Raw genomic sequence first — 10,502 nt, forward strand, 5'->3', positions numbered from 1 at the left:
AAAATACTGACTTGTATGGTCGTAAAATTTGAAAACTGGATTATTCAAAAACCGTTCATGGTAAATACACAATTTTTTCACAGAGTTATGTTTGATTATAATATTTTTAAAGTTCATTGATATTTTCCACTTCTATCATATGTTTTGGAAATAATTTAAGAACGAGATTTCAACGAGACTGAACGAGACTGAAAAGTCGGAAGAATACATCCTTAAATGAAATTTTAAGCAATATTTTTGTTGAATAAACAGACTTTTCATCTTGAACAAGAATAAGCTAATGTTTATTCAATATTTGTTTCCATTAACACTTGCAGATAAATTTGTTTTTTCATCTAAGGGCAATTGGACCTATTTGACTATTTTATCTGTTAGTAAGACTTTTATATACATGTATTCAAACTGAAACAAGCATGATGCAAAGGATGTTATAATATGAACTACAAATTTCAAGGGTAAAGAAAGTGTAGCTGAACAGAGAAAGGCTACTGATAGTGTAATGATTTATTTCAAGGATATTGTGAAATCCAACAATTTGTGGGTGAATGTTGACATGATGTGATATAAATGTGTTTTTATATGAGTATGGACAGACAAGTTGATTTTGTTTATAACAGATAAAACTTTACAATATAAAAATTGTTCAAAAAAGATTAAAAAAAAATTCAGACTTTAATTTTAAGGTTTTGATTTTTGATCTGTTGGTAAAAGCCTAAAATTCTACCAAATGAAGGATAGAATATCCTGATTATTTAGAAAGCTATTTTTAGACAGCAGGATGGACTGTTCACCTTGTAGTACAGTGATTTTCCTGGTTAGTCTATTGTTGAACATTATATTGTAACAACTAGATATCCAATTTCTTTAACTAAGTTTGTAAGATTGCTTTACATTGATTTGTCTCCCTTCATCAACTCAAAACATAAAATGGAATTGTATTTCTACACAGATAAGTTGAAGTTATATCGAAATTTTCAATTTTCATATACACTTATCAATTTTATGAATGTCTACATCTGTATGTTAGTGTCTCATGTTTCATTGAAGAAACATTTTTACATTTACTGAGTGCTTGTTTGTTAGCTTTTCTAAATCATAGTAGATATGAAATATTAGTTATTTTAACATGTGGTATTTGGTTAAATGACTTATGTATCAAAAATCTCTTCTCAATACATGTCTTATGTTCTTTGTCTTTTTATAGTTGTAATAAATTATATTTTTTATACCATTGCCTTTTAATATATTTTTTATTGCCAATTTTAAAACAATTGATGGATATTTAATAATGATTATGATAATATAAAAAAAAAAGATGTGGTATGATTGCCAATGAGACAACTATCCACAATAGACCAAAATGACACAGACATTTACAACTATAGGTAACCGTATGACCTTCGACAATGAGCAAAGCCCATACCGCATAGTCAGCTATACAACTCTAGTTAAGATTTGTGTTTGATTGTAATCATTTTAGTGAAGGTTCTTCATATGAATTGATTGTAAGATTTTTGACTTTGATATATGGAGGTAGATACCTGTGTATTTACTATGTTTTGATAGGTTCATTATGTCATCTAGGCTGTTCTGTTTATTTGTCTGTCTGTCCAGCCCCAGGTTTAAGGTGGGCTGAAGTATTGGACTAAGGTTGGTTAACATTTTTGTTTAAAGCATTAAAGGTTCATATCAACTTGATGCTTTGTACACATGGTAGTTATGGAGTGAATTTTGCAGTTATATAACAAATAGATTTGTTTATAGATATTAATAAACTCATCATAGATAACTACTAAATTTTATATATACGTTAGATTCGCGTTTCGTCTACAAAAGACTCATCAGTGACGCCCTAATCCAAAAAAGTTTTAAAAAACCCTAATAAAGTACGAAGTTGAAGAGCATTCAGATCCAAATTCCTAAAAGTGTTGCCAAATACAGCTAAGATGTGGTATGAGTGCCAATGAGACAACTCTCCATCCACATTTCATGGTTTAATGAGCTTGAATATCTATATTCCAATTTGTACATTGTGTCCATTGGAGGTATGCTCTTGTTTTTCACATAGATGAGTTATAAGAACATTTAGATCGTGTTGTTCCAGAATGTTTCATTTGGACTTTTAAAATCAATATTTTACATCATCTGGCACGAAGAGTCGGAGTGATCTAATGAGTTAATGATATAACACATTATCCATTTATAAACCTTTAAAAATATTATTCTCTGAAACCACTTGGCTTATAATTTCAACTGAACTGCCAAAATCATGTGAATATTAAAATCAGGTCAAAGAATGTTTCATTTGGACGTTTGAAAACACAATGTCTTACATCATTTAGAACGAAGAGTCAGGGTGGGTTATTGATGTTACTTATCATCCATTCTTAAACTATCAAAAATATTACTTTCTATACTAAGTAGCAACATTCTATCAGCACCTGTATACGAGGTATATGTCTCCCAATCAATACGATATCCCCGTGCTTGTATTTCCTATCATGATTTTCTTGATAGAGGGTTGCTGCTCACGAGGAAGCTATTAAACCAAGAGTTCCAAATGGTGAAGTTGAAATAATCCCCTTTTAAATTTTATGGACGCCATCACGAGTTGGTTGACTGTTATTAAATAACCGTTTTACAAATGATATCGGATATGTGGTCGATGCCACTGCTGGTGGAGATTTATTTTCCCGAGGCTATCACAAGCCCAGTAGTCAGCACTTTTTGTGCTGACATAAATTAAAATTGATATGGTAATATTTATCAATTAACTGTTTAGGCCGTTAGTTTTCTCGTTTGAATTGTTTTACATTGTTTAATCGGGGCCTTTTATAGCTGACTATGCGGTATGGGCTTTGCTCATTGTTGAAGGCCGTACGGTTACCTATAGTTGTTAATGTTTGTGTCATTTTGGTCTTTTGTGGATAGTTGTCTCATTGGCAATCATACCACATCTTCTTTTTTATATGTTTACAAAATTTGGATTTTTTTTAAATACTAAGGCTTTTTTTACCTAAGGCATAGATTAACTTGTCTGTATTTGGCAACACTTTTAGGAATTTTGATCCTCAATACTATACAACTTCGTATTTTATTTGGCCCTTTGAACTTTTTAGGATTCGAGTGTCACTGATGAGTCTTTTGTAGAAGTAACGCGCGTCTGGCGTATATACAAAATTAAGTCCTGGTATCTATGATGAGTTTATTTCCTTACGTCGTAACTACAATCCCCTTCTCTTTTATGAATGTGACCTACAAAATTGGACTATTTACCGGATTTGTTAAAACATGAGCAAGACGACGGGTGCCACATGTAGAGCAGGATCTGCTTACCCTTCTGGAGCACCTGTGATAGCCCCATGGGTTTAGAGGGGGTTAGTGTTGCCTATTCTTTAGTTTTCTATGTTGTGTCATGTGTACAATTGTTTGTCTGTGTGTCTTTTTTCATTTTTAGCCATGGCGTTGTCAGTTTATTTTCGATTTATGATTTTGACTGTTCCTCTGGTATCTTTCGTCCCACTTTTATATTTGAAACCACTTTAATTTTTGCGCATTAAACGAAACTGCCACAATCATCAAAATACCCAGTTTCAAACATACCCAATGATAAAAGTTTGTTGTTAAGGATGTTTGCTACTCAGTTTCATAATAAATAATTTTCCTTCAAACTAGTATATATTGATAGGGGATTAATTGAAGAATCAAAAAAGCAAAAAAAATGTAGGGATCAATGTGCTTGTTTTTGAGATATAAGCCATTGAAATTTTGGCGGGTAAATGTTCTCTCTTGATTTTTCATAGCTTTATCATTGACAAGTAAAAGTTCTCAAAAACTATTAGAAAATGAATCAAATTTTATAAGACTTTTACAAATGGCTTGTAATTATACATGGACAAGATTTATAAAAAGAAAAATGGGGGTTCATGGGCAATTTTTTTTAAGACATTTAAATGGATGAAACCAGAGAATTTCGAAAATCTGACAAAAAGTCCAAAACATGACAAGCAAACATCCTTAAGCACTTTTATTGTGAGAATAGGATCCGATCCCTTTAGATTTAAGAAATTTTACCATACATATTATCTGTATCTTATTAAGTAGTTGGTTGAAATAATAACATATGAGGTAAATGTTTGTTTTCAATAGTTGCATTTGGTTATGAAAACAAACTTGTCGGAATCGTATGCAGTTGTCTTTTTTTCTAAACAGAGTTTTGTTATTTTAGTTTGATACTGACTTCCAAATCAATTTACGAAATTTGAACATTGGTGATCGATAAAATTTGTTATGACTTTCATTGACACTTATAAAAAAAATGTTCATAAAAAATTATTGAAAAAATTCCAACGATGAATTTCGAATATCAATACGAAATTGAAATATTTTTGTTTTCGAACCAACACTTAAATGCCTATGAAGGGCATGGTATGTTATCAGCTATTATCCCAAAATGGCAATTAAGAACATGATCATAAAATGATCGATTGGGATTTGTGTTACCTAATAAACGACTTATTCATCCTATGTCGGGTATACACCAATCAATCATGTTTTAACCGACATACTAGTAGTCACGATAGTATGGTATGGTTTAAGCAAAAATCCTCAGAGTAAAGTACACTTTAGTATTCTCTCATTTGAAACAACTATTTAAATACTTCAAACGCCCAATTGTTCCAAGAACCAGTCGACAGTCAATCAAGCAATTTTATTATTTGAAATTCTTCTTGTTTTTAAAGCAATTGCTTTCATGCCGTCGCGTATGGCCATCTTTGTGACCCAGATCAGAGACTCCGCCCAGATCAAGCCATAGTATTTTGTTAAACAGGCTCCTGGTCTGTCATTCTTAAACACCTGTGTATGTTTTCTAATGCAATACATAGCTTGAAACTTTTGAAAAACGTTAGTGGATTTAAGAAGTTTCAGCATACGTTCTTGTAGATGTATTTTTGTATTTAGGGGGACAACCGTTTGACTATCAAAAAACATAGACGTCCGAGTGAAAAAAATGCATTTTTATACTTGCGATTCCGTTTTCCGTTCGTACGATGTTTCAACAAAATATGGAATCATTTCAGTTGTTGATTTAGTATTGAAAATTTGACTGAATTATCTTTTATAATATACGGTTTTATATGTTTAATTGGTGTTCTTTTAAGAAAGAGGTCAGGTGCTCTTGTCCATTCATAAAATTGTCGTTCATTCGTAAATTTATCGTAAAATCAAAATCACTACACAGGTTATCAGGTTATACGTAGTGTCAAATGATTACCTGTAATCTAACAATAGACAAAGTTAACTGACCTATTTTGTTGATTTGTTTGCGCAAATAATTTAGAGGAACGAAACCCTTGTTAAAAACACACAACAATAAGTTTGTTTTCCTTTTTTGCCATAACTCCGTAAGATTTATCGATCACCTTACTAATGAAATGGACCCGTCCAAACGTGATAGATGCCAAGTCCAGATGAAGAGATATTTACAATTTGGAATTTTCTAGTTTCATAGATAAAAAAAAGTACATCCTTTTTGGATATCATATTCAAAACGGTATGCATGACAAATGATGAAACCATTATCCTAGTCTTTCCAATGAACGAGTCTACTACGTGTGTTGACCCTCTACGGTCCACCGTGTTTGCAATTTTATTTCACATGAATTCGAAATATTGAAGATCATTTTCACAATGTTTCCTGAAAATTGGATAAAAGCAACTTAGAGCTGTTTGTTCTTGTTCGTATAATGACGATTTAATGTCATGTTTGTCTGTGATATGGCCCCTCTTTTCGGGATTGCACGATAATTATAGTTATCTCGTACCCCATGAGGATGACACATATCAACTGAGCAATAATGTTTGGGACTTAGTTTTTATACGACCGCAAATTTTGAAAAAATTTTCGTCGTATATTGCTATCACGTTGGCGTCGTCGTCGTCGTCGTCGTCGTCGTCGTCGTCCGAATACTTTTAGTTTTCGCACTCTAACTTTAGTAAAAGTGAATATAAATCTATAAAATTTTATCACAAGGTTTATGACCACAAAAGGAAGGTTGGTATTGATTTTGGGAGTTTTGGTCCCAACATTTTAGGAATTAGGGGCCAAAAAGGGCCCAAATAAGCATTTTCTTGGTTTTCGCACTATAACTTTAGCTTAAGTTAATAGAAATCTATGAAATTTTGACACAAGGTTTATGACCACAAAAGAAAGGTTGGGAATGATTTTGGGAGTTTTGGTTTCAATAGTGTAGGAATTAGGGGTCAAAAAAGGGCCCAAATAAGCATTATTCTTGGTTTTCGCACAATAACTTTAGTTTAAGTTAATAGAAAATAATGAAATTTAAACACAATGTTTATGACCACAAATGGAAGGTTGGTATTGATTTTGGGAGTTTAGGTCCCAACAGTTTAGGAATTAGGGGCCAAAAAGGGACCCAAATAAGCATTTTTCTTGGTTTTCGCACCATAACTTTAGTATAAGTAAATAGAAATCTATGAAATTTGAACACAAGGTTTATGACCATAAAAGGAAGGTTGGTAATGATTTTGGGAGTTTTGGTCCCAACAGTTTAGGAATAAGGGGCCCAAAGGGTCCAAAATTAAACTTTGTTTGATTTCATCAAAATTGAATAATTGGGGTTCTTTGATATGCCGAATATAACTGTGTATGTAGATTTTTAACTTTTGGTCCCGTTTTCAAATTGGTCTACATTAAGGTCCAAAGGGTCCAAAATTAAACTTCGTTTGATTTTGACAAAAAATTAATCGGTTGGGTTCTTTGATATGCTGAATCTAAAAATGTACTTAGATTCTTGATTATTGGCCCAGTTTTCAAGTTGGTCCAAATCGGGGTCCAAAATTAAACTTTGTTTGATTTCATCAAAAATTGAATAAATGGGGTTCTTTGATATGCCAAATCTAACTGTGTATGTAGATTCCTCATTTTTGGTCTTGTTTTCAAATTGATCTACATTAAAGTCCAAAGGGTCCAAAATTAAACTTAGTTTGATTTTAACAAAAATTGAAATCTTAGGGTTCTTTGATATGCTGAATCCAAACATGTACTTAGATTTTTGATTCTGGGCCCAGTTTTCAAGTTGGTCCAAATCAGGATCTAAAATTATTATATTAAGTTTTGTGCAATAGCAAGTCTTTTCAATTGCACAGTATTGCGCAATGGCAAGAAATATCTCATTGCAATATATTGTGAAATAGCAATTTTGTTTTTAATTAGAGTTATCTTTCTTTGTCCAGAATAGTAAGCAAGAAATATCTAATTGTAAGAATTTTTTTTATTTGGAGTTATCTTTCTTTGTCCAGAATCAACTTAAATCTTTGTTATATATACAATATACAATGTATATTCACTTTTTACTACCAACTGATAAATTAAAATAATCTTTACCATTCAGTGATTACAAGCAGTTTTTTTACATCTTAATATTTTATGATGTATTTAAATGAGTAGTAATTGTTGCAAACTCCATTAGAAATTTTAATTGAGATTAGTTTTGGAATTTAAGGGAAAGGGGGATGTGATTAAAAAAATTGGGTTCAATTTTCTCATTTGAAATTTCATAAATGAAAAGAAAATTTCTTCAAACATTTTTTTTGAGAGGAATAATATTCAACAGCATAGTGAATTGCTCTAAGAGAAAACAAAAATTTTAATTTCATTAGAACACATTCATTCTGTGTCAGAAACCTATGTTGTGTCAACTATTTAATCACAATCCAAATTTAGAGCTGAATCCAGCTTGAATGTTGTGTCCATACTTGCCCCAACCGTTCAGGGTTCAACCTCTGCGGTCGTATAAAGCTACGCCCTGCGGAGCATCTGGTTAAGAAATGATGACAAAGTAACATTATGAAAATATTTTTAGTCAGCTGAAATATATATTTATTTTTTACATGTTTATGCCTTGTAAAATATTTTGTTTCTTTCCCGTTTTTCAACATTTGCGTCTGGAAAGTTGAAATGTTTTAACTGAAGTGTTAAATTTAAATTAATTATGAAAATTAAATCAATAAAGGAAATTATTGTCCAGTTACAAACACTACTAGGGGATAATCCATAATAATTTCTCTTGGAGTTATATGTTTCAGCACATGTATATTTGACCCCAACTTTAGCCTGGTAAACGTCTCCTTGTGAAATATAAAACATATTAAAAATGACTTTCTGCTAAAGTCTTTAATTGATATAAAGTTAAAACCTTCTTAATTCTCACTAGAAAACACTCCTGTCATGTTTAATTCTTAAATATATGTGGATGAAAAAAAAGTCCCCAAAACATAAACATGGCAGCAATTGCTTTTACAGCCTTTCAGGCTTTGATTTTTCTTTAAATGTCAGGTTAGCTATTGCAATTAATTGAAGATAGCCGTAGTCCGTGACCTTTTCATTTTTTATATTTTTCTCTCAAATTAAATGCTCAATTTAACACCAAAATGGACAATAATCATATATGATAAGGTTAGTAATGGCAAACTATTCCTACTGGGCTAACAGAGATAATCTTTAATTCTTTTAAAATTCTCTTTAACAGCTTGACAGAACATTAACGGAACATAAAGATAACATTTCGATATTGCGGATACTGTCTTACTGTTAATCCTTACTTGATAGATATCCCTTTCCTTATGAATCCAATACATCTAATGATATGAGCAAATGATCTATAGGTCTTAGGACTTCTTCGACCGCATAGGTGATAAATTTATACTGCGTTCATAATCTATTGTAACAACATCTCCGTACCAAATAAGCTTCAACAAAACAAACCAGATGCTCCACAGGGCCCAGCTTTATACGACCGCAGAGGTCGAACCCTGATCAGTAGGGGCAATTTCGGTAACAACATTCAAGGTTGGTACAGCTCTGAATTTGGATTGTGATTAAGTAGTTGAAACAGCATAGGTTTCTGATACAGAATGAATAAGGTCTAATGAACTTAAACAAACTATTATGAAGGTTTGGATCAATTAAAACGTTTAATCTCAGAACCCCATATATACAATTTTTGTTAAAATCAAACTAACTTTTATTTTTGACCCTTTGAACCCTAATGTAGACCAATTTGAAAACAGGGCCAAACATTAAGAATCTAAATACGCGGTTAGATTCGGCATATCAAATAAACCCAATAATTCAAGTTTTGATGAAATCAAACAAAGTTAAGTTTTGGATCCTTTTGGCCACTAATTCCTCAACTGTTGAGACCAAAAAACCCCAAAATAATCCCAACCTTCCTTTAGTGGTTATAAACTTTGTGTTAAAATTTTATTGATTTCTATTTTCTTTTACTAAAGTTATTATCCGGAAATCATCCGTCTTCGGACGACGACGACGACGACGTGATGAAAATATACAAACAGAAAAAAAAAATTTGCGGTCGTATACAAACTTGTTACCTGTAAACGCCAACTTCTGTTGATCAGTATTTTGAAACATGAAGTTATATATTTTCCATACAACTGATTGCATAAGGCAATTACAAAACTATTTCCATAAAGCTTGAATCGCAACCTATTCCCGAATAGGACTGTTTTATCGTGTTTGAATTGGTATTGCTATTAAACATGCATCGGTATTTATACATCCAACATTCATTTAGTTATAATGGTTTTGTTTGTTAGTCTGGTTGGATATATTATTAGTTACATAGTGTGTTAGTGACCTAATAGGATAAATACAGGGTCAGTAAATTCCATATGGGGTGATAGCGAAGAAATGTATAGGAGGGAGGATATGTGTTATATCTCATCGTGTGTGGTTTGATACCCTTTTCAATTTCTATGTGTATGTTAAAGGTAAGATAATTGATCAGCTAGTTCATTTTCATCACTTTTAGTTTAAAACAACTATATGCACAGGTTTAATTTGAATTTACAGTTTTCATAAAGAGGGAAAAGCCGACAGGGTTAGACAATGCAAATAATTACACGATTACTAACACAATTCTATATTAATATTCTTTAAAAAAGATTAGAAAATACATAAAACTACACGATTACAAACTTAATTCCAATTTTGTATTCTATTTTTAAAAACTGACGTCACTTTTTGCGGCATTGATGCATTCGTGTAACGCAGAGTTAATAATTATATGGGGTTTACCAGTGTACTGTCGTAAATTAATGGTATGTGTCCATTGGTATTCTGTGTTTTGAATATTGCAATGTGCAATGATATTATTTATGTATGCATATCCCGGTACTGAGTGTTCTTGTGTTAATTTGTACTGTACCCGTCACGTAAACTTGTCATTGTAACGGTATGTTAACATTTCCATATAAGTGGGAGGTTTGGCTAGCCATTAAAACCAGGTTAAAGCCATTGTTTTTTCTATACAAGGTTATATGGCAGTTGTTATCAAATTGTCTGTTAAGTAATCAGTAGTCAGTACTTCGGTGTTGACATGAATATCAATTATATGGTCATTTTTATAAATTTACTATTTACAAAACTTTGATTTTTTCGAAAAACTAAGGATTTT

This window comes from Mytilus trossulus, chromosome 4 (genome assembly GCF_036588685.1).
Source record: "Mytilus trossulus isolate FHL-02 chromosome 4, PNRI_Mtr1.1.1.hap1, whole genome shotgun sequence".
NCBI classification, from domain to species: Eukaryota; Metazoa; Mollusca; class Bivalvia; order Mytilida; family Mytilidae; genus Mytilus; species Mytilus trossulus.